The sequence below is a fragment of the Uranotaenia lowii genome, chromosome 2, assembly GCF_029784155.1.
Source record: "Uranotaenia lowii strain MFRU-FL chromosome 2, ASM2978415v1, whole genome shotgun sequence".
NCBI classification, from domain to species: domain Eukaryota; kingdom Metazoa; phylum Arthropoda; class Insecta; order Diptera; family Culicidae; genus Uranotaenia; species Uranotaenia lowii.
The window spans coordinates 65,486,726-65,502,046 of record NC_073692.1 but is presented as its reverse complement, the minus strand read 5'-3'; the positions used below and the strand labels follow the sequence as shown (position 1 = coordinate 65,502,046).

At 36.5% G+C, this 15,321-nt stretch overlaps 1 protein-coding gene across 5 annotated transcripts in view; it reads left to right on the top strand.

The window, feature by feature from the left end:
* LOC129748421 (calcitonin gene-related peptide type 1 receptor) overlaps positions 1-15,321 on the top strand; it is a 473,124-nt gene that overhangs the window by 2,407 nt on the left and 455,396 nt on the right. For all 5 annotated transcript variants that reach the window (XR_008737725.1, XR_008737726.1, XM_055743043.1 and 2 more), the window contains exon 2: positions 9,430-10,279. The gene's annotated coding sequence lies outside the window, so the exon portion shown is untranslated. The remainder of the gene's footprint in view (positions 1-9,429; positions 10,280-15,321) is intronic.

Sequence of the window (15,321 nt, the reverse complement as noted above, 5' to 3'; positions counted from 1 at the left end):
TTTTTTTTATTTCTTTTATATCCCTATACAAACTATTTGGGAAAATATAAACAAAAAGGTTTAAAACTTGTTCCGTTAAGTCCAAATCTACTTGTTGTCTTCAAAAAAGTTGTTCCTGTAGGCTTAAAATCTCCACTTTGAAGAAGTTGTAAAAATTTTGCAGACTTGATTATTATATTTTGGATTAAAATTTTTAACTTTTCATCAATTTTCTTTTTAACTTCAAGGCTTTGAGGGCCGTCTTAGAGTTGTCTAGTAAAAGGATCAATAAAACTATAAACGTCTCGGTGGTCGAGTGGTTAGCGTGGTAATCCGGTAATCACAGGTCCGCTGATGGCATGGGTTCGATTCCCATCTCGGTACTGGGTGTTAAATGTTAATCTTAAGTTGTCCACGTCAGTTATATTCAGTCTGTAAAGCCAAAATCGGCTAAGACGGTGATTTTCTTTTTCAATAAAAAAGGGTGGGAGCAGTGAAATTTTGTGTTTTAAAAAACTCCATACAACTAAGAGCCATCATAATGCATAGTTTCCCAACTAATCGAAGGTTCTTAAAAACAGGCTATTGAAAACTTACTCAGCCTTTTCAAGGAAATCTGAAGCATGCTACATAGCTGAAAATTTCCCAGCAAACATTTTAGTAGGTACATTTCTCAACAACTTTGTTACACGTTTCACATACATTATAGAATGATCGTATAAAACTCGAAAAACAGCCTTTACCTACCAAAGTGGATACAAACATATTTTAAATTCTGTCCAGGGCGATAAGAACTATACCAATTGGACGATATTCAACAACTTATTCATACATCCTGAAAGAAGGCAAGAGAATAGAAGACAATATTTGCTGCTTCTTCTTTTGGACAATTCTTTCAAATGAATCATCTGAATTTTAGTAATCTGGATGAACTGCTGCTCGCAGAAAGAACAACAAGTTTAATTTCTCGCTCGAACCCCGCGTGGGAGATCAATTTGCAAACATGGAGGACTTTTTTTTTTTTTTATACGGGATTTTCATCCTCTGGGATGATTCATCCCTAAAACATGGAGGACTTTTTATCATGTCCGATTTATACCGACTTTAGATTAGGGTCAAGTGGGGTAATTCCGAACAAGTGCCATACGCGCTGCTGTGGAGGATGAATGAAAACAAAAAGTTCCAAAAGTGGTAGTTTAACATCCAATTGATAGCTATAAGCTGTTTCCGATCTTTTTTCAAATCCTAATGGTATCATTTCAGATGTTACCTCGTGAAACGAAAATCGTTTTCGACAATGTTCAATGTTTTGAATATCTGATCATAGGAAATCCAGCTGGAATGTTGTTATCACCTGTTTTACATTCAGTTTTTGATGCTTTGTCTGGATTTTGATGAAATTTTGAAAAATTTTATTCGCACTGGGTCACAGATGAGTCTTCATATTTACCCCATAGTTTTCGTCCTAGAAGGTAATTATGAACACATGTTCTTATTCATTTCCTGACATTTCTTTGGCTTTTTGATGGTCAAATGTTTTATTCATCAACTTAGGGGGCTATTCACTAATTACCCAATCATTTCCAGACCCCTTGCTCCCTTCTCCCCTTGTAAGAAATTTCTTACAAAACTACCCCCCCCCCCTCTTCTGTACGATCTTAATACATTAAGGACCGTGAAGAAATCTTAGAAGGGGAACATCAACACTCGACACTCTATATCACAGAATCCACGGTACTAAATTCAACAAATTTCATATTAAAATTAGGTCCGCAATGTAATAAGTGTTAGGTTTTCAAGTTTTGAGTAATTGATTTTTTTTTCTAAAAATGAGAACTGGATTCGAAAAAAAAGATATGCCAGTTTTTTGCAGTCTTTGAAACAAACTTTTGAACACAATTTTATCAAAACTGAAAATAAAATTTCAAATGGGAAAAAAGTTAATAAAACAGAAATTTTTAAAAAAAGCTCAATCCGTAGTCACATTTAAACAAGTCTTAATTTTGTTTAAAAAATTAGTGATAAGAACTTGCTTTTTGTTGATAGAAAAAAAGGCAGTCAAATGTTTTCTTAGATTAAGTGAGTGGTGCGTAAGGATAGTTTTACCGGTAATACCGAAACCGAAAACGTGTATCCCAGCCTGGGATTCCCAAGAGTAGTTCTTTTATACCGAGTACAGGTTTTACGTCCTTCTAAAACCAGTTTTTTGGTATTGATAAATAACAACGTTATAAACTAAACTTGAAGAAATGTTTAATTTTACCAAAAATTAAAACTCACCATTTGTTTACGAAAGGTTTGCTGCTCGAGCTTTTATTCATAAACGCGTGAAATTTAACATTATTATGAACTTTAAATCTCTGTGGTCAGTAGTCAAAAGCATGAAAAACTTTGATAAATTTAAAAGGTGAATGAGTCCAGAAAGATCAACTTTCCTGTATGTTTGGACAGCGAGCTGCTATTCAGAACTTAAGAATTACAACAAATAATAATTGTTTATGTGTTACATCCGGATAACAAGGTCCAAAATCTATTTTCTTGCAGTCTTATTTTAATAATTAGATACTTTTTTCAATGTTAATTTGTTCGAATACTTTTTTTAAATTTAGTACAAAATGAGCATTTTTTGCTGTAGATATTCTATTTCAGCTTGGTGAGGAAAATTTTGATTTTTTTTTTTGCAAGAATAGAGCTACTAATGTAAAATTTCTTAGAGATGATAACAAAATTTATTAGTGTAAATATTTTTCAAAACAGTCGATCATATAGAACTGACAAGCCTTGCAAAAAATGTTCTTTGATTCAAGAAAATTTCAATGAGTGTTTTTGTGAAACAACCATCTTAAAAGATTTTCGAATTTTCTGTATATGTATAGGTTGCAATTTCATGATACCTGAAAAGTCTAGCTCACGACATTAAGGTGAAGACTTGAAGTTTGTTGCGCAGAACGTTTTAAACGGAAGTAGAAATTATCGAGTACCTAACTCACCTAAAGTTTCGCTCGAATGGAGTAGTCCTATCACCAAGTTCGTAATCCGTGTTCATAATTACCCCCTTGACCAGGGGTGAGCAACCTTTTGAACCAACGGGCCAATTAAATTTGAAAATTTTGTCGGCGGGCCGCACATAAATTTTTTTTATTAAACAGCAGAGCTGCACGTCATATTTAAGAAATACAATTTTTTAGCCCAATGAAATCTGAAATAGGAAAGATAAAACGAATTCTCGTGTTCAAAAACAGAAATTAAACACGACTTTTTAAATACCCCACATTAAAATGGAATTCAGGAAAAGGGAAAATCATTGAATCTTTGCCATTTTAAAATTCTCTCAAGGATTTAAAAGTACTTCTTGGCGAACATTCGTTCTTACAACATTCATGTTAAAACCGATAGTGCTATTTGTCATCACTTCCATTAAAAAAAAATTTTGGAGCTTACCACAGTGATAAATTAATCGTTTGAAAAAAATATATTCAAAGAAATCAACGTCTTCTTAGCGTTGGAGGTTGAATTGCTAATTGATTTTCTGTGATTTTGTTTCCACAATTAAAACTTGTCCTCAAAGCCTAAATATTTTCTCTACAACCGGTTAATAGCCCCGTATCGTTTTTAAATTGAAGTTCTGTATCGGATCATTGCATTGATATGTTTAGAAAAATTGTCAAAATCACAGAAAAATGTTCAATTTCACATATTTTAAAACAACATTCTTCAAAACTAAATTCTTGATTCTGGAATTTTTATCCAGGTTTTTATAATTTTTAATCTTACTAAGATATCATTGGGATAGGATTTCTAAAGCTATATTATTACTTTGATAATGTGGAATGCGTTAATATTAAGTCAAATAACCGATCGATTATTGATGTTTGTTAAAAATTTTCTTTCAAATTACTGAAAAATGCATTACAAATAATCGCAAAGACCTTTTGGATCGAATCACATAATTTCAGATATCTTCAGTTTTCATCAAGAACGAACAAATTTTTTCGATAACTTTGATGCCGGCTAATTCATGTTGATAAAAAATCTAAAATAGTTCACCCAGGCTTTATTATTAAACTTTCGCATTTTTCGTCAATATTCAGAAATAAAAAATATTTCACAAGGTTTGTCAGGATTAATTTTTTTGTCAGTATTTGAATGCTAACAGAACAAGCCTTTTAGCAGAATTGGAAAAAATAATTTTAAAAAATCCGCTGAGCACATTTTTTATCATACTACTTTATTTTAGCTTTAAACAAAAATGATGACTTCTGTAACGGACTTCGCAATTCCTTTGATTATGTGTAGCTTCCGATTTTTGGCTTCCGATTCACTTTGATAGATTTTGCTTTTCAAAGTGGTAAATAATTAGGAAAAATGTATGCTGAATAAAAAAAAACCAATATTACGTTATGCTAATAAACAATATTACATTTATGCATTGAACAGAACATAATAAATGCTTGAAACACAGACAAACAGACGGGACACTCGAATTTCATTCTTCGCAAATCGGTTTCAGGAATCTAGAAGCTAGGCAATGTCGACACTAGAGTACACTGCTATCGAATAAAAGATTCTCGATCGTGGTAGCCTTCCGTTTTTTCCATATCACCATGGTCTTCGACGTAATTCAAAATAAACATAAACAAAGTGCCTTCGTGTTCGCAAATTTTCCTTTGATCTGAAGAAAAAGTTTCTGTAGTTTTTCCGACATCGATAACTTTGGGTTCCGGAATCGGTTGGATGGAAGAAAAACCATATGAGCTATTCGTTAACGGTTGTGTAGTTTAAGTGACAATTCATATGTTTTTCGGTGCAAGTTTTTTTATCGGCAAATTGATCAGTACAGTGAAATTGGAAAAACTCCTTCATTCCCTCCTAAAGCCTGGGTAGTAGATTCCAAACTACCCTGGAGATTTGTCAAGTCTGGAAACTTGAACTCGCGTAAGATTCCTGTTCATATCCTCAAATGATGAAATTTAAGCTGTAAGTTTACTCAAAAGAACTTAACTGATAGCTGCGAGACTGGACCGAAGATAATTGGTGTTGAATCAGAACCCAATGCGAATTGTCGCTTTTTATCATAGGTTTTAATAAAATATATGTTGAATTAAATTAGTATTATTAATTTCGAAGCTATTCTCATTTCTTTTCATTCTCGTTTTGTTTTTACAATTGATATTGAATTGATGTTTATGTTATGAAAGTCTACTCTGGAGTGAATGAAAATTATATCAGTAACAATATAGGAATCTGAAGCTGAATAAGCTGTAACTATTTTCAAAAAGCAAAATGGTGCGTAACCTTTTCTATTCGGAAGCACAGATCATCCACAATTACAGAAATATTTACATGCAGATTCGCAAAAGTTTCGTTTGCAACAACCATTCTAGGATGTTGGTGAGCATGAACTGAACAAAAATAACATTGCTTAGTCGTACACTTGTTGTTAAACCTTTGATTGACTCGTTGAATCTGACTTTATGTACTTCGTAGCTAGCAGAATAGGTATCTTATTCAAACCTTAAACAAACATAAACTTGAGTAAGATTGTTAAAAAAGAATAACCCAATACCTCTGAGCAAACGATGAATTGATTGTTTACAATCGGACTTGAAACGCCAAATTGCCAGAGGTGACTATGATCTATTTCTTAAATTGAAATTGATTGGTAGGCAATGTCGCCAACAGATGGCAATGCAGTGGTTTTTGCGAAGAATTGAACAGAATTTCTTCAGAGTGTCCTGTCTGTTTGTCTGTGCTTGAAATGTAAGAAAGAAAGTTTACAATCTGACTGATTGTGGGGCAAATGCAGATAAGTGCATATTTGATCAAGTCATATAAATTATCCCAGCAATCCTTTGTAGAAAAAAGTTGAGGCATAAAAATTAGAAAAAAGCTTCACGGGCCGCACAAAAGGATCTCGAGGGCCACATGCGGCCCGCGGGCCGCAGGTTGCTCACCCCTGCCCTAGACAGTGGGGTAAATATGAACAGACGGGGTAATTATCAACAAACGTCTCAAGGACGTGGGTTGCGACAAAAAAAAAAAGTTGTTCTACAAAATGAGGAAGAGCAGGGAAACATCCATTGTTGACAGCTTTTCAGAATTTATGATAACAAATAAACATATGGTAATTGTAAGGGTGCCAAATGTAGAAATTTTGTTCATAATTACTCCACCTAGCCCTACTATTTTTAACATGTTTGCTGGGAAGAATTTTAACGATACTTCCAAGTCTCACAATTAAGCTGAAACGAATGCTATTCATCCTTTCTGTTAGGATAATGAAAAAAAAAATTCGAAACAAATTGTTTCTTACGTACGATTTTCAGCAGCTTTCTTTGTTCCAATAACGAGCGATTATAAAATGGAGAGAAACTAATACTGCAGATTAATGCTCTGCAACAACAAAATTACAGTGACAGTTTTTTTTTGCGAGTTTCGTATTACAGACAATCGCTGCCCTGAACTTGATCGAGTTATTCGAAACAGAGTTTTCTCGAATTTCAGGAGAAATGGAGGACTATGAGATTTTTTTAGCTATCTCCCTGAGCTCCAGGAAAACCTCTAGTTTTTGACATTTCAAGTGTCAGTTTGAGCTGTTTTCCTGTGACTCAGTGGATCATGGTCCTGAGCGGAGTATTTGCAATCTTAGTGTATACGATCCAACCAAAAACCAAGCTGGGGAAGAACCAATTGGAAACACACCAAGACGACGGCTGATTAGGAGCATCTAGCGGCCGTTGAGCAATGGCCGTAAACAAAACACGAAGCAAAACAATTTGTGAGTCTCGCGAAAGTATGCACTAGAGTAGTTTTTTGGAAATTTGAAATTTGATTTTTGAAAATTGATAAATTGTGAACTTTTTGATAAAATTTGTATTCTATTTCTTTTTACTTCAAACATAGTTTTTCTGAGGAGGCTGAAATTCAGTAAGCCGAAACGTAAAAAACAGCAGTTTTAGTTTCGTCGTATATTTCAAAAAAATAAGAATCAGAGAAGATGATATTGATTTTATATGAAAACTAGCTGATCCCGTACAAACTTCGTTTCGCATTTAGCTTTAAAGCTGATGATTTTTTATTTGTATGGAAATTGCGACGAATTTTCAACATAAAATTGCTTAAAATACTATACAGAATTTGCAAGCGACCTATTTGCTTGTCTACCAAACGGAAATTTAAAATAAGAAATAGATTGACCGTCAAAAAGAACATCCGTGTACGGATTTTTGTCTTTTTCAGATGCATAACAACGAAATTATGTCTAGAATATTTTAAAGGTAATATTAACGACCACTTTTTCTGTCGTCTGATTAAAAATTTAAATCCATAAATCAATAGTCCGTTTTCTAAAACCCCCTCCAATGAATTTTTGTCTGGATCTCATGCATAATAAAACAATTATTGCAAGCACATTAAACAGTAAATCTTTCTGTCGTCTTATAGAAAGTTTGTTATCAGGAAGCGATTCCTCATACTGCAAACCTCTCATGTTTTTATTTTTGCCTCGATATGATGCCTTACAATGCAATTATTGCAAAAAAAAAAAAATCGAAAATATTAAGACGAACCCTTTTACTAATTTCTCATCAAAATTTGACACGTGAAATCAATAACATGTGCTGTTAAACTCAAATGTGCAAATTTTCATTACAATCCGATGTTTAATCAAGAAAATGGAGCTTATTCAAAGAGTCACGTGACGTGATGTGCAAAATTTCACATTGTTGTGCCGACTCCAGAAACTACTCTAGGCTAGAAGTTTCAGCTCAAATGTTTTGTGATCGATTTTTGGAGCTCATTCATACTAACGTTTTTTCTCTGAAACATTTCCTGGAGTCAGGATAAAGAAGTGAAATTTTGTGAGTCAAGCAGAATAACCCCCAATACAGCAAAAATAGTGAACAGATAATGTGGAAACCCTTTTTGCCAATCCCTGACTCGAGATTTGAAATCTGAAACAATTGAGCGTCCCTCAAAACATCTATGTTGGAATTTTCAACTCTATCCAATGCATAATAATGTCAATACCACAAAAACATTGAACAGTTTATATGGACGACCCCTTTCGCAGACCTCTGAATTAAAATTTGATTCCTGAAATCATCTACTCGTTCGTTGAAACTCCCACGTACCAAGTTACCATTCTAATCCAACGTATTTAAGCATTAACATTGTAAAAACAGTGTTAATATGGACGACCCCATTGGCCGACCTTTGATCCTGAATTTGAAACCTGGAATCGATTGATCGTTCCTCAAAATACTCTTATGATAATTTTCATCAAAAACATATCTATAATAACGCCAATATCGCAAAAGCATTGAAAAGTTTATATGGACGACCCCTTTTGCCGACCCCTTCTACAAAATTTGATAACTGGAATCGATTGTCAGTTCCTTATAATTTCCGTCCGTAAATTTTCATCTCAATCCAATGCATTAATAACGCTAATATAGTAAAAACATTAAAAAGTGGATATGGACGACCCCTTTGGCCGAACCCTGACCCTGAATTTAATATCTGGAATTGATTGATCGTCTTTCAAAACACTCATGTGCAAATTTTCATAGCAATCCAATGCATAATAACGTCAATATAGTAAAAACACTGAACAGTTCATATGGACGATCCCTTTTGCCAACCCCACAAAATTGCTTCCCCGACCCACAAAATTCAATACCTGGAATCAATTCCTCATCTCTCAAAAACTCTATGTGCAAATTTTTGTCACAATCCGACGAAAAATAACGACAATATCGCGAAAACAATATTTGTCTTGTATGGACGACCTTTTCGACTTCGACAATACAAACATTTTAGAAAAAGTTACAGGCTATAATGTAAGAATCACAGCTGAAACTTTTTACATTAAGATTAGAGGTGACAACAATGTAGTCAATAGGCAGATAGACTCCTGTAATTTTAAGACAGCTTACGACTCTGTAATCAAAATATTGTCACAAACACTAACATACAAATGTAAACGAAAATCAAAACAAAATGTCCCGAATCAAACTAGTATAGACGAAGGCCAGTAGTTTGTAAGATTTTAAATATTGTAAATTTAGATAAAAATTAATTGTTTAAAATATAATTTTAGTGTCCACTGAAGAGGAGCGAAAGCCATAGTAGCTCGAAACGTCTGGACAACTGGTAATAACGTTTTTGATTCTAAAATTTGCCGAAAAACGTCGATGATTCAAATTACATTAAAGCGCGGCGATAAACAATATTCCAGAACTTATTCATAAGAACGATTTGGTTGTGATTGGTTTGATGGAAGGAATGAAAAAAACTATTTATACCAGATCCCTATTAATGAAAATTTGAACAATCATAATGAATCATTACATATAAGATCCATCACGATGTTCTTTTTTTCCATACAAGTCATAACGTGATTGAATTCTTATCAATTTGTCTGTTTGTTTGTTTTTAATTTATTTCCAGATAACCGTCGCAACCGAAAAATCGCATGCTGTATGTTAATGATGGTACACAAACGATACCTATCGGTGTGAATAGCAGTATATCAAACGTTTCGCTCAAATCAATCCCTCAACCTGGGGCGTGAGCGTCCAATCAACACGATAATAAGACCCATTTGAATGCCATCATCGCACTTCGCCGCATGAAATCCAGCAGCCGATCGCAGTCGACATCCGTAGCATAAATTTCATAAGAACTCCATGCCTACCGTGATTATCATCGCGTTTTTTTCCCCGTTGCTCCAACTCTGACGCGTTTGTGTGAATGAGCTACGCGTGTATCTACCTGTACCTATAACTGTAGCCATACATAAAGCACATGTTCATTGGAAATTGCAATTGTCACCTGTCGAAAGCCGATATTTTTTTTCGCGTTGCCATCGTTGTGAAGTTGTATGCACACTTTTTTTTTGCCAGCAGCATTATTGTGGAGTTTTGTATGTTGCTGCTCTACGTTGTCGTCGTCCCGTGATTGTCGATTGTTGGCCAGAAATTCGAGGAATGAACGCAATTCAACGCCTACAATAAATGCTGAGCTCGTTCGTTCCGTTCAACTTTGTCGTCTCTTCGCCGTCGCCGGTCGGATGTTTGTTTTCCTCGTCCCTAGCTCTAGAAAAAGAAGCGGATGAAGATACTACTGTAGTCTGTATGAAGGCGAAGAAAAACTGCGTACAATCCTAACCGGATAGATGGGAGTGATCGAGCGCTGAATTTCTAATTAGGCTCTCCCGGCTGGTAAAGACCTTAGTGGAGTCTCAGCTCAGCGTGCCATTATAGGCATTGGTAGGCAGCAGCAAAACGGACAGCAAACGGTAAGTCTCATTATGTATGAATATTTGATCGAATCAGTTTGATTGTTGAGTTTGAGTTTGTGCCATGGGACGAATAACTTTAGTTACAAAGTATATTCACAGTTCATAGTGCGCCAAAATAGACCAACATAACACGGAATGTACAGAATCATATAAATAAAAATTTATTCGGGTTTTGCAGCATGACTGACTCAGTTGATACGGATTTTTTTAAAATCGAATTTCGGTTGAATAATGTGAACAAATATTGGCTTTCCAAGTTTCATCAAAATCGATTGACGCAATCAAATTTTGTGGTGGGTTTGAAAAAAAAGGTTCATTATTTAAAAAAGATGTTACTTGTAGGCAAAATTAAAGGCTAATTTTATGAAGCAATGTCAAATTTCGTTTTTTTTTTGCGAGAAAATTGGTATTCTTTTTTCGTTCATATAATGATGCCCATAATTTGCTGAATGATAGCTGATATACTGAATTATTTGTGTGAAAATGTTAGAAAAATGTTGAAATATGTTTTTTGAGCCTACTTGGATGAATAATTCTTCTGAATCAAAGGAATCTTTGATTAATGAAAGTATATAAAATGAGTTATATATGAGAAATCAAAGAAAGCACGAACAAAAGTCGTAAATTTCATTATTTTTTTTATTGAAAAAGATACAACGGTTCATGAGCAAAACTTGAACCGGCAATTTCCGCTCTAGTACAACGGTGCGTTAGAAAACTACATCACAGTGATCGTGACGAAATAGGCTCTAGTATGCGTACATGTCGAGCTCCGTCGGTCGACCGCAGGATATTCTATCGATACTCCATGTGTACTTCGCGTATGCTTTTTGCCATCTATTGATCTCTCTATTGTTTCTCTCCACAACCCATCGACTCGGAATTTTAGCCGAGCACGCACATGGTTGATTGCTTCGGGTTTGCCGCTACTTACGGTCATATGTAGAGATTGTCAATGTGCCTGATTTTTAAGAATTTTCCTGATTTTTCGAGGCTCAGCCTGACAACCTAATAAACTATTGAATTTTTCTGATTTTTTTAAATATGCCTGATTTTGCCTGATTTTTGTGAATGTGATGAAAAATGGGTAGTAAGTAACTAGATTAAGTACCATTGCTGAAGTTAAAAAGTTAAGCAATGATGGCAACCTTGGTCATATGAAGAAACAATCAGTGCTGCTCAAGGTTCCGAGCTGACCAGTTACCTACACAGAGAGGGAAAAAACACATGCGAGATATACATGGAGTATCGATGTACGCATACTGTAGCCTATTTCGTCACGTTCAACGTGGTCTAATTGGCTAACGCGCCGTTGTACTGAAGCGGAAATTGATGGTTTAAGTTCTGCCGGTGAGTCTTTGTTTCTTTTTCGAAAAATGTATGGCATTTCCGGCTTATGTTCTTTCTTTCAATGGTATCTCATCTCTTATACTTTCCATCACCTTTGAAAATATAAAATTTTCGATCTTCGGTGCTTTTAATTTCTTTTCAGCATGGATTTTTATATTTGAAAAATTTATCATAAAATAAGTTTTCTTTATTTGCCAAGGTTTTTTTTTCAAATGATTTCGAAGTGTTATTCAAATTTTGATAAACGACTGAAATGATTCAAGAGTAATAATCTCGACTCAGAACTAAAGCCAAAACCTCGAAATTTTATTCCAGGTCCACAATTCTACTCAATTTTTTCAAATAATTTCTCACTGGTTGATAGAAATTGAGTCCTGAATATCGAATTGCAATAAGATAAGACTAAGCTTGCCAGATTGCCCAATTTTGTTTCAAATTTCTTCAAAATGAACGAATTTTTAGAAACTTGAAATATGATTTAAAATTGGCTGATGTGTTTTGATATAAAACCAAGTTTCTAAGTGCTCTTCTTAGTGATTTTGAATACCGTCAACTGGGGCATCATGCAACAATTTTCAACTTCAATGGCTTCTAAAAAACTGATGTTCACAGTTAATCCTACTCCTTATGCATCAAATGTTTTAAGGATGATGGGACATCAAATTCGAGTTGTTAGAAAAAAAATATTGGTTTCTTTAGTTATTTTTAATTTTCTTAAAACATGCGTTTTTCACTCTCCTTAGAAAATAAGGTAACTAGCAACAAACTATGTTTTTAAAGAAAAATCTTATGAACATGAATTGAAATTTATAGTTTTTAATATATTTGCGATGCCTTAAAGACAACATTGAACGCCCTGATAATAACAAAGCCTGTTTGTAGACTAGTTTGCTCAACAGATAAACCATTGATGTCATAAAGATACACCCAAAATTCAGCCTCTGTGCCGATGGCGTGTAATCAAAAACATAGCATCATTGGTACAAGAACATAACGCGACCGGTGCTGATTCGATTTGCGTCTACCGGCATTAACCTCCTAGAGCAACCGAATTGCGTATGTCTGATAGAAACAAAATAAAAACGTTTTCACGTCCCTCCCTATCGCATAACAAGACGAAGAAGGATGGAAATAAATACCGGCCTACATCAGGCAGCCAGCGAACCGAGCATTGTGCGTGTGTAGCAAAAGCAACAAAAAAAAATTCATTCAATTCAATCCACCGGCAAACAACCACGGCCAAGCTGTGCGTGTGTATGTAGCAAAAGCAACAACAAAAACATTCCTTCAATTCACCGGCAAACAACCACCGGCCAAACTGCCCGGCTTTAGCAGCTATGTATATGTAGCGTGTGTTTGTAATAGAAGGCAGTAAGCGAAGCACAGTTCTCATTCAATGGGTTTCCCGTTTCCTTCACTCCCGTTCCCTTTCCCGTTTCCATCACAAGACAAAAGACTACCTTGAAAGGAGGCCAAACGCCGGGAAGCCACCGTTGTGCGTTTTTTTTTGTAATTGATCGGTGGCAGAAAACCTATGACGAATATCCCTCATCCTGCATGAATCTCAAATAGTACACTGGTTAATGTGTCTGATTGACAAGACACTATAATTAGTGATTGGAGTTCGACTCCCTTACGGCGCCGTGGTTTTTTTTCTTAATTTTCATAATTATGTTACACTAAACAAAAATTTGCAAATTTTCGAACGTCAAGGACCGTGTTATTTTATAAGGAATCATTTTTTTACCAACATAGTATTCCGTCTCACGACATAACTTGACGAACATAATTCCTAAAATCCACTCGATCCATGTTAACCGTTCTCCAATTTCTCGGACACCCCACGTTCGCCAGATCACGCTCCACTTAGTCTAACCACCTCGCTCGTTGCGCCCCTGCTCGTCTGGTTCCTTCCGGATTCGTAGCGAACACCTATTTTGCAGGACAGTCGTCCGGCATTCTCGCAACATATCCCGCCCAGCGTATCCGGCCAGCCTTCACCACCTTCTGGATACTGGGTTCGCCGTAGAGTCGCGCGAGCTCGTGGTTCATCCTTCGCCTCCACACTCCGTTCTTCTGTACACCGCCAAAGATGGTTCTTAACACTCGTCGCTCGAATACTCCAAATGTACGCAGGTCCTCCTCGAGCAATATCCATGTCTCGTGCCCGTAGAGTACAGCCGGTCTAATGAGCGTCATGTACAGGTTACACTTCGTTCGCAGTTGCTTGTGGAGTCCATAGTAGGCACGACTTCCGCTGATAATTTGCCTCCGGATCTCATGGCTTGTGCCATTGTCTGCGATCACCAGTGAGCCGAGATAGACAATGTCTTCAACTATCTCCAGCTCGTCGCCGTCGATCGTGACCTTGTTATTACTAGACAAGCGGGTTCGGTCGGTCTCGGATCCGCAGGCCAGCATGTACTTCGTCTTGGACGTATTAATCAACCCAATCCTTCCTGCTTCGCGTTTCAGTTTGCGGTAGATCTCTTCCACCGCCGCAGATGATCTGCCGACAAAATCAATGTCATCGGCAAAGCAAATAAGTTGACTGGATCTGTTGAAAATCGTGCCCCGCATTTCGCCCACCGCTCGTCGAATAACACCTTCTAGCGCCACGTTGACCATCATGCAGGATAGACCATCACCTTGTAGAAGCCCCCTGCGCGACTCGAATGAACTCGACAATTCACCCGAAATCTGCACACAGCACTGCGTTCTATCCAACGTCACCTTGATCAGTCTGATAAGCTTCCTGGAAAAGCCGTTCTCTTCCATGATTTTCCATAGCTCGTTACGGTCGGTCGTGTCGTATGCGGCTTTGAAGTCGATGAATAGATGGTCAAAAGAATGGAAATCGGCCCACCACTGGTTCTCGAGAAATCGCGGTCACTGCATTTCAAGACGTGGTTTCTAGAAAATTGCGTTTGAAAATTTGGGTAAGAAAGAATCATGAAATATTTTTCACTTACATAGAATCATCGATACCAGGCCCGTAATGCATGTCTTCCACAGCCGAAGGAATGTTTAAACTCTCCAAATTTTGTTGTCGGCGCCGAACTCGAGCTTCTTTAGTCTGTTCCCGAACTTTTACCTCGGCTTTCGTTATGCGAGTTTCATTCTGTTCTGCAGTGTACGCTCGAGTGATATTGTTGAACATGCAGGTTGCCAAAAAAGTAACGATGTTGGCGATTTTGGAGCCATTGTGGGTTGTTTTAGGGGCTGTCTTCCAACAATTTGATTGAAACTCTCATTGGAGTTTTGGGTGAATCCGCCAACAAAGCGTTCTAGCAATGTGTCGTTGATCAGATCTTCATAAATCGGCTTTATTGGGTCCAATACGCTTTTGGGCAACGCTATATAATCATGGCGGAAGTTGTCCAGTTTGTTTTTGGCCTTAGCCTGCTGCCATTTGCACCAAGATTCATCTCCATCGAGGCAGTACTTGTGTTGCGGGCGCTGGTTGCTGTCGGTTCAGGAGTAATGATAAATCGTAGCCCATATGGCTTTCTTCATTTCATCCTTCGTGCTGCTGTTTCTTCTTCAATGACCTTTGCCGTCAACTTGTTCTTGCCTCCGATTCCTGGGGTTTTTCTTTTACACTCTCGAAGACGGGACTCTATCTTTTTCAATCTCCACCTCATCGCCATACGGTTTTAAATCCAACAAGTCCTTGATATGCTTGTTCC